Raw genomic sequence first — 9,729 nt, 5'->3', positions numbered from 1 at the left:
AGGTAGCAACCATTGTAGAGGAGACCAGGAGAGTATCGCACCCCAGTAGATACCAGAAGGCAGCAGACCCACACAACTTTCTGGAGTGATGTGTCCAACAGCCTCAGAAGCCTGGGGGCCACCAAGCTTTCTGAACCTGGCAGTATCACTTCTAGGTATGGAGCCATAGAACAAACGTGCAAACGGCTGTCCTGGATCCCTCACTGCAACGCCATTTATAACAATGAAAAAGACTAGAGTAGCGACCCCGACGAGGAATGACTAAAAAAACCCAGACACCCTTGCCAGGAGGCTTTCAAGCGTGTTCTGGAGCACTGTAGCTGCTGTCCTCATTGATGGACTCCGGGTGCCGGTACATTACAGGCACCCCACAAACCACAGGGAAATTAGTGAGGAGTGGACGGGCCACCTGAAAGGCCACCCCTGGGCCAGGCCTCCTTCCCCTTCTCAGGAGAGGGCATCCGGCCAGGCGCTGCGGGAGACTTAGCCTCACCTCACCCTCCGTGTACTCCCTTACACACTCGCCCACACAGCACCCACACAGCACCTACGATGGCCACGCCTGAGCTGTCCTTCCCTCCAGTCTGTTTTCTCACCTGTAAGGCCAGGGCAAGAACAGGAAGGTGTGTCCCTCCTAGGGCTGCCGCGTGAAGGGGGTAGGTAGGGGTGAAACTAGGGGACCCTGCTACTTTCCCCAGTGAGCATTATTTTGGAGATCTGAACATGGAAATGGCGCTATGATCACGTCCACACAGATGAAGTTTCACAAAGAACCAGAGCCTTCCTCTGAGCTGGGGCTCCCTGTCCCGGCCTCTCCGCAAGGTGCCAAAGCCCAGGTGATACCTTGTGGCGCTCTCAGGTCCTGCAGAGGGTTCCTGTGACTTCGGCAGGAGACCTGGTTCCCCAACTTCTTTCTCCCAGTCAGGTTCTTCGGTGGTGGCTGTGTCCCGGGAAATCAGTCCAGGTCCCCTCTAACCCCCGAGCCCGGCAACCTGGCCCTCATCCCACAGGCGCTTCCAACTCTGCTGTCCAGGCCCGTGCCGCCGCCGCCGCCGCCGCCGCCGCCGCCGCCTCTGCTGCTGCTGCCCTGAGCCGGGACAGAGCCCAGCAGAGAAACAGCTGGAGGGGGAAGGGGGAGGGGAGGGGCAGGAAACTGGCGAGCCCAGGGTGGGGGCGGCCAGCTGCGCGTGTGGCCGATGAGGCTGCTCTGCCAGCCCGCGACGGCCCGTGGGTGGTGGCCGGTGGCAAAGCCCTCCGGACAGCCCGCCCGCCCTCGCCCTCTGGAGCGAGCTCAGCGGGGAACTCCAGCCCAGCGCAGCCAGAGCGCGCTGGACCCCAGCCGCAGGCGGGCGGGCTGCTGCCTGCAGGGCCAGGAGCTCCAGGCACCCTCAGACCGACTGCCTGCCGCAGGCCTGGGGCCGTCACACCGCAGGGGTGGGCGCTCCTCTCCCGGGTGGGTGCCCTGGCGCTCCCTCCCTGGCGCCCTTCAGCACCCTTTGCTGCCCTCCTTTCTTCTTGCTCAGTCTCTCTTCTCTCCACTTTCTCTCTCCTCCCGACTTGTCTTCTCTCCTTCCTTCCTTCCTCCTTCCCCCTCCCCTTCTCTCTCCCTTTCTTCCTTCTTTCCTTCCTCGCTCCTTCCTTCCTTCCCAGCACAACAGCAATGAGAGATTTTTCACACAAGAAAATGAATAAAGCTTCAACTGTTCTCTGTGTAATTTTAATAAATGTTCTAGGATGCAAAAGTCCTTCCCATCCCTGTACCATACCCTGATCCCTGTTTCTGGAGAGCCAGCTGGCAGAACACATCAAAAGGTTAAACTAAGTTAGTTCCAAGCCTTTGTTGTTTAAATGTAAATCCTGTTCTCATCCCAAACTCTCTCCCCAGAGATAAATACCATTAACACTTTGGTATGACACTACACACACACACACACACACATACACACACACATTGTATATTTAAATATGAAATGGTCCGATCAAGCTTAGGTGCCACACTGTAACCTGCTTTTCCATCAATGATGAGGTTTCTCCCTCTATCTATATTCCTGTTTTCAGCAGCTATTTCATTAAATTGGTGCGTCATCATTTATTTAATCAATATTTTTTCAGTGAAGGTTATTTGCAACTTCTGACTGTAATAAATACACCATTTCACACTTGTCCAATTACTTCCTTCTCAAAATTCCTCTGAGCATATTTATTATTGAAAGTGTTGCCTGCTCCTTCTTCAGGCCTCAGCTTGGGGACCACCTACTGGGGGAGCCCCCCTTGCCCATGGGGGGTGCGGGGGAGGGCTGCTGTCCGCTTCTCTCTTCGTAGGGCACCAACTCAGTGGCCACAGTCCTTACCCAGTCTCAGGTGCAAAGGAGAGGCTATTCCCACAATGCCGCAAATATTTGCTCCCCCCAAGCCTTGTTGCTAATCAAGCCAGTGGTTCCCAAAGTACAGCTTCCAGACCAGCAGCGTTTTGGAAGCTGGTTAGAAACACCCGCGACCGCAGAGAACCAGGACTTCTGGGGACTCACAGGGAGCTGAGCGATTCTGACACTTGCTCAAGTGTGAGCAGCACTAGTATACACATTCCCATTGTGTACGTTCTGGAACCCAAAGCGAGCTGTCTTATCAGTCAATACAATAGCAAGAACTGCGGCTTTTGGGATCAGACAGACCTGGCACCACTGGGTCCTTCTGCAGGAGGGAGGAGGAGGAACAGGAGCAGGATGAGAACAGGGAAGAAGAAGGGGTAAGGGGAAGAGGGAGGAGGCGAAGCCCCTCTAAGGTGGTCTAAAGAGAGTCACAGTCAGGGGAGCAGGCTGAATCCAGCCTCTGGATGGATTAATGAAAACACTCTCTTCCTCCTCCGAGGTGGATGTGGCTACTGCAGGCCTCCCAGAGGCCTCTGCCTCTCCAGCCAGCCAGCCAGAGGCTGTGATGAGGCTCTGGTTTATCAGCCAGGAGCCACATCTGGCAAAGCTAGGACCTGGCTCCAGGCCAGCCAGGCTTCTGGACGCCCGAGACGGAGCATGATGGGCACACAGCACCGTGAGCCCGCAGTGGCCATCATTCTGAAAACAGGTGAAAAGTTGAGCTTTTCTTTCTTGGCGTAAAAAAGTTTTTCTGATCTTTTAAGGGGTGAGGAAGGGGGGGAGGCTGTTGTTTTTTAAGATGATCGTGAAATGTAAAACTTGAACATAGGGATAAGAAAGAGGCAGTCCCCCCTCCCAGGGCGTGCAAAGACACCTGTGTCCAGTCCCTGGGAGATGGCGTCCCCTCCAAGAAGGCAGATGGACCTTCACCCTGAGGCCTGACTCTGGAGGGTTGGCTCCGGGCCTGGAGTCTGTGTTAAAGAGAATCTGACTACACCTGGCCTGCCTGGCCCCAGCACCGTGATGAAGTCTTCCAACCAAGGTCCGTCCATTGACCTGGGAGCCTGGGGCCTGACTGCAGCGTGGCTCCTAACCCAACCAGAGGTCGGCTGATGGTAGTGAAGAGCAACCTGCTGCAATGATCCCCACACCCCTGAGCGGCCACTTGTTCATCTGTAGGTTGGCGGCTTCTCAACATTCTAGTTCAGTCCAAATGGTTTCCTCAATCTCTCTGGCCATCAGCTGCTAAATCAGGTCCACCACCAGAGAGGCTCTCAAACCACAGGAAGCCTGGGAAGATGCTTGCTTTTGGGGGCATGAAGGAGTCCCCGTTAAGTCCAAATGATGCGTTTTTATAGTTGTCACGATGTGAGAATGAGACTGGCCGTGGGGCCTTGGACGAGTCTCAGGTCTGCTCTGGCTTGCTCAGTGCTCACATGGTTGACAGGTGTGATTAAGGCATGGATGCTAAGGAGAGAATAATGCCCGGGGTTACCCACATACCTCCATACATCCATGCAGTCCCAGGCGTCTCAACGGGAGCAAGAGGAGGTCAGAGGAGAAATTGACAGGGGGCAACGCAGGAAGCAGGGATCTGAGTGATATGGCCACAGCGGAAGGAGGTGGGCAGCTTCCTGACAAGGGCCAGGAGTGACCCTCCCTGCAGCCTCCAGCAGGAACTGCCTGGTCAACTCCGTGGTTTTGACTCCCTGAGACTCATTGCGGATTTCCAACCTCCAGTACTGGAGGAGCATAAATCTGTACAGTGTGTTATAAGAGCAGTAGGAAATCAACACCAGAACACTGGCCTCAGTGGCCGCAGCTCCGGGGTTGAGTCTTGCATATGATGTCATGATGTCTCCGGGTCACACCTTTCTCCTCTGCACATGCACATGGTGCGGTACCTACCTCACACCGTTGACGGGGAACTGAAATGAGCTGACATTTCATATCATACCATGTACCCTATCCCTGGCATAGGGACAGTACTCAATAAATACTGGATTCCCCACCCCCCTTCTATTAGGCCGGGGCAAAGTCGACCTTCCCAGATGCAGGGCCTCTAATCTCCCCTGTCACAGACACTGCTAGAGCCTCTCCTGAAACTTCATTTGGTTCACTGTCACACCACTGCTCCACAACACGCTGTGGCTCCCTGGTACAAAGCCTTCACTGTGGTCAATCAAAATCCCAACATCCTGACACCTGATAACCCCATCTTCCACAGAGGAGAAAGCTAAAGTGATGACAACGCTGAAAAGGGAGTTTGAAGAGCTAAACCTCCAGGTGTCAAATGAAATACCCCCTTCACCAGTCCTCAAGAAAGGTCAAGACCTGGTTTTCCTTCTCACAGCCGCCTGGTATCCTGGCAGACCGGTCTCAGTGGTACTGACATGATCCCGCATGCTGCGCCTATATCATCCACCCACCCTTCCAGGGGGCCGGGGCTGAGGCTTGACACACAGTAACTGCTCGAGGAATCCTGTTAAATGAGTGGATCGAAGGACCAAAGTCAGCACCTGCCTCTGACCTGCTGGGCTGAGGACCGAATGACTCCTCCTGATGGCCCAGTTCTGGTTCTTTACCACTGAGAGGACGGACAAGTTCCCAACTAGGGAGGGAGCTGAGCGCTGGGTCAGCAGACGCCTGTAACACCCTCAGCTAACAATGTTAGTAGACATCCACTTTGTGTGTGTATGCAGGTGACATCAGTTGTGGACCCCCATCCTAGGGACCAGGCTCTGGGGGGCCCTGGGGACTCCTTGAGCCCTGTGAGACCATTTGACTTGGAGGGAAGGACTACAGACATGAGAAGTTGAGTTTGGGGAACTAAGAAGGAGGAAGGAGGAGCATGGTTACAATCAGTGGATCCTGCGTGGTGAGTAAGCATCCAGGCCTCTGCACTCTGGGGCTAGCAGTGCTGAAGGGGAGCTGGGAGGGTTAAGAAGAGAGGAAGCATTCAGTGGAGGGGGTGGGGCTTTCTTGGTGGGGGATGGATAAGCCCCAGAACTTCCCCAAGAACCCATGGGACTCTACCCTTCAGCTCCTCCCACTGGAAAAGACAGTTTCCACTGGTTGGGGGGCCCACCCTAGATGTCTGGGTGGGGTGGGAGAGGTAGGAGGACCCGGTAGGGTTGTTCTGGTCCATTTGTCCGGGACAGGGATGGGAGGAGCTGGGCACGCATCCCCTAGCTCTCAGGTGATGCCTGATTGCACATAATTTAGTTCTGGGAAAGTTACCATTTTCTGTGGGAAGAAGGGGCCCAGAGATTAGCAGCTGCTCACAGCCACAGCAAGCGTTTAGTAATTGATCCTCCCGACTCCTAGAGGACTCTGCCACCCCTGCTACACACACACACACACACACACACACACACACACAAGGTTTTTGTGATTTCTTGTTCCTACCCATTTCTCTAGCTGCCTGCCCCATTATACTCTGAACCCATTTTGCAGTTTCAAATTCCAGTGCTTTTGTCCCAGCTGCCCCCCTCTTCCAGAAATGCCCTCTCTTGCCACCTTGTGCCAAGTCTAATAACTTGAGTCAATTTTCAAAACTTAACGCAGATGCCATCTCCTTCAGGCAGCCTTCCAGGATTGCCCCTATCTTCCCACCTACCTGGGAAAGTCTTCTGCTGGGCATGTCTGTATGTGGCCCACACATTCAATCTTTCTGAAACCACACTGCATTTTTATTTTGCTGAGCACCATCTGCCTGTCCCTCGACTCCTTTTGGAAGACCCCCTGAGATGACACACGAGAACTGTCCGCTGGGCCCAGAGAAAGCACTAAGCACTTGGAGCTGCCTCGCAGCCATGCCTGCTGGAGGCCCACCTCTCCCCCCTCCCCCCACCCACTTGTGCCCTGGCTATGGGTCATTCTCCCAAGTCCCATTCCTGCTGTGTAACAGGAAGCAGGGAGGGAAAGCCACTTTCCAGAGCCAGGAGCAGGGTCAGCTCAGCTTGGCTGTGTGTATGAGAGAAAGACTCTGCCTCTTGCTGCCTCAGTTTCCTCCTGCACCTGGATAGGAACAGTAGCTGCCCACAGGACGTTGTGCTAATGAAGGAGTTCGTGCTTGTAAAGTACCTAAAACAGCCTGGCCAGGGACTGAGCTCCGTGACCAGAGGCTGGCAGCAGATCTCAGAATCCCTAAATCACCTCTGAACTACTTTCTCCTCCTTGCCCCACCCACCAATCTGCAAACAGTGGCTTCTTTTTCCTTTACTGCTAGGAAAACCCAAAACGATGCTCCAGGCCCTTAAACCTCCCTGAGTTCTGTACCTCCACACCCATGGGTCTCTGGCTTTCCTTAAGAGAGCCCCTTCCTTCCAGAAGCATCCACAGGGAGATGAACCTGCGTGGCTGAAGGGGATGGAGAGTCAGGAGCCGCACACACCCCTCCAACCCGGTGACCCAGAGCCCTCTCCTGGGGTCCTGGTGAGCCCAACGAAAGAGCTTTTCCTGGATCTAACCCTCCTGCCCCCATCCTTGGGCAGGGGACCTCTCCATTTTGATATAATTTCAGCTCACTCTTCACATTGACATGTCAAACTTCTAGAAAAGCGGCAACCACAGCTCGAGAAACTCCAATACCGTCGCCTAGGCGGTCTCCAATTTCTGCTGTGCCTGTTTGCTTTCTTGTGCTGGTCTTCTCTCCATCTCTGCACATTGGTCTCCGATTTCTGCTGTGCCCATTTGCTTTCTTGTGCTGGTCTTCTCTCCATCTCTGCACATTGGTCTCCGATTTCTGCTGTGCCCATTTGCTTTCTTGTGCTGGTCTTCTCTCCATCTCTGCACATCTCTTCCTAACCCTCCCACCCCCCCATTTTGCATGGGGAAACCCAGTCCCAGAGCTGCCTGAGGCCACAAGCCAACAGACCCGGGCTCCAGAGGGCCAGAGAAATGCAGACCAGCTCACATCTGGGCCAGGCCCCAGGTGGCCCCGGTGGGCTCCGACTGGCCGGCAAGGCTGCACAGGGCAGGCTGCAAGGAGCCTGCACCAAGTTACTCTTCAGAAACCCCAGGAGTCCGATTATTTTAAACCCTTTTCAGGTACTTTTCTAAGAAAAGCGTGTGTGTCGTGGCTCTGTAGGGACGTTTTCAGGTGTGCTGTGATTTGGGGTGGGGTCCCCGACACAGCGAGAGCTCTGAGTCGTCAAGGCCTTAACATGAGCTCCCTGACCCCACCGCCCCTTGAACCTCACTCAGCTCAGGCACAAGGTGGAGATTTTTCCATGTGGAGATTTTTCCACGTGTTTTCACAAGGAGGCTGTATGCGCCCTTTTATGTGGGTCAAAAAAAATAACGTTTTTTTTTTTTTAAAAAAAAAAACAGAGCAACACAAGGAATTCATCATAGCAACGGGCTGCCTCTCTTATTTTTGAAAAGTGAACTTCTCCCTCCTCCCTTTAGAACAGAAAGTTCATTTTCCTGCCGGGGGCCTCTGACTCAGAGGAAAGCCTGGAACTTGGTCGGGGCCTCTGAGGCCAGACGGGAGGGGTGGGGACACCCAGGGGCACAGGCCTCAGTCGTCCACTGCAGCGTCCCAGGGACCCCGTGGCTGGTCCCCGCTCCGCTCACCCGCACACACCCTCCACCTTGTAGATGGAGCTGGAGCGTCGCTGTGGGACTGTACACCTTGTAAGTATTAAATATTTCCCGGCCTCTTAGAGACCCCGGCAACACAATCCCCGCTGAGGGCCACCCCACGATCCAGGAACTAAAAGGGTGATGAGAGAAGCAGGGGCCCAGGATTCTGCCTTGCAGCCACCTTCTAATTCATTGCTCAGAGCCCCAAAAGTAAGGAAATGTTACCCCTGAGGGTTTGGAGGTGTGGCGTGGGGGGAGGGTGGCGGGAGCTGGGAGGTTAAGGTATAGTGTGCACGGGAATCCTATCCTGCCACATACCTGCTGTGTGACCCAAGGCCAGGGGTTGCACCTCTCTGTCCCAGTTCCCTTGTGCCGATAATAGTAACTGTGAGTTGTGGTGGGGATGACCCGGGTTTACCTGTCGGCATAACACCTGGCACATAGCAGACTCTCAATAAATATTTTCTTTCTTTTTTAAGGATTTGTTTATTTGTGCATAGATGAGGTGGGGTATAAGCCAGAGGTGTGAGGGGTGAGAGGGTTCACCAGAGACAGAGTGGAGAGCAGAACAGATTGAAATATACTGCTGAGGGGAGCAGCGGGAAGGTCAGGAGAGGTCTGCTGCTCCATGTGGGTCACCTCCCTGGCCGGGATCGAACTTGTGCTACAGTGGCTGCCATTGCTTCATAGAGTCGTGCTCTAAAGCTATTGTGCCACCAGGGAGGGCCCTCCATAAATATTGTCGTCATCTTCAATGCCATTATCTCCTATGGCATATCCTTCATAACACTTTCTGAGACCATCTCTTAGGCTCAAAACAAGGATATCAGAATCTGGGCTCCCCCCATGGGGATAATAATATAAGCTCACAGCTCAGCTCCTGACACAGGCTGAGTATTTCTGAACACTGGCTGCTAGTACTTAGCCAACTAAGGCCCATACATATAACTCGGCCCATGACTGTGTTTACTGATAAAGTTTTATTGGCACATCGTCCCACCCGTTCGCTTAAATTCAGCCTCTGGGGCTGAGTAGTTGCAACAAGCACTTTGAATCTCATACCCAGAATACTTTCTCTCTGGCCCTGTCGTAACAAGCTTGCCTGGCTGGTGTCACCATGACCTTCTTTAGCAGCAGCCACTGCAGGCCATGCATGTCCACTCCTTCACTGGTCTACACTGCTAAGATTTACTCTTCTGAACCACCAAGGAGTCTATGGCTGCACCCAGGGGGCCGAAGCCTGCTCAAGTTCTGTGCAATAGAGAAGCATGAAGAGAGACTCCATCCCTCTCATGGCTTCTCAAAGGCACCTGTGACCAGGGACAGGCCACCCCCCACGGGGTCCTACCACCAGAGGGGCCAACCTGGGTCAAAGCGAACACCCCTCCCAGGCCCAGCCGAGCTGTCCCAACACAGGGCGCCCACACACCAGGGGCTCGGAGAGAAGGTTTCTCTTTGTGCCGCCTTACTGCCTGCTCTGAAGCACTTTGAGATGACATCGGGGCCCATGGGGGTTTTGAGAACCAGTATGCCCTGGAGAGTCAAAGCAAAGCCTCCTGGTTCAACATGCTCCACATTCTTGTTGTGCGATGTTGGGGCGAGAGGAAGAAATGGGGGGCCCAAGAGTGCATTTAAAATTCAGCAAAGGGAGAAAAAGCAACTCTCCTGCACTGCTGGTGGGAATGCAAACTAGTACAACCACTATGGAAAACTGTCTGGAGGTTCCTCAAGCTGCTAAACATGGAGCTTCCCTACGACCCAGCAATCCCAC

General features: G+C 54.0%; 1 protein-coding gene across 1 annotated transcript in view; it reads right to left on the bottom strand.

The window, feature by feature from the left end:
- CMKLR1 (chemerin chemokine-like receptor 1) overlaps window positions 1–1,027 on the bottom strand; it is a 39,698-nt gene extending 38,671 nt beyond the window's left edge. The window contains exon 1 of the mRNA XM_012730814.1: window positions 844–1,027. The gene's annotated coding sequence lies outside the window, so the exon portion shown is untranslated. The remainder of the gene's footprint in view (window positions 1–843) is intronic.
- Window positions 1,028–9,729: the final 8,702 nt, after the last annotated feature.

This window comes from Condylura cristata, unplaced genomic scaffold (genome assembly GCF_000260355.1).
Source record: "Condylura cristata isolate star-nosed mole 26May11 unplaced genomic scaffold, ConCri1.0 scaffold00029, whole genome shotgun sequence".
NCBI classification, from domain to species: Eukaryota; Metazoa; Chordata; class Mammalia; order Eulipotyphla; family Talpidae; genus Condylura; species Condylura cristata.
This window is presented reverse-complemented; position numbering and strand designations above follow the sequence as displayed.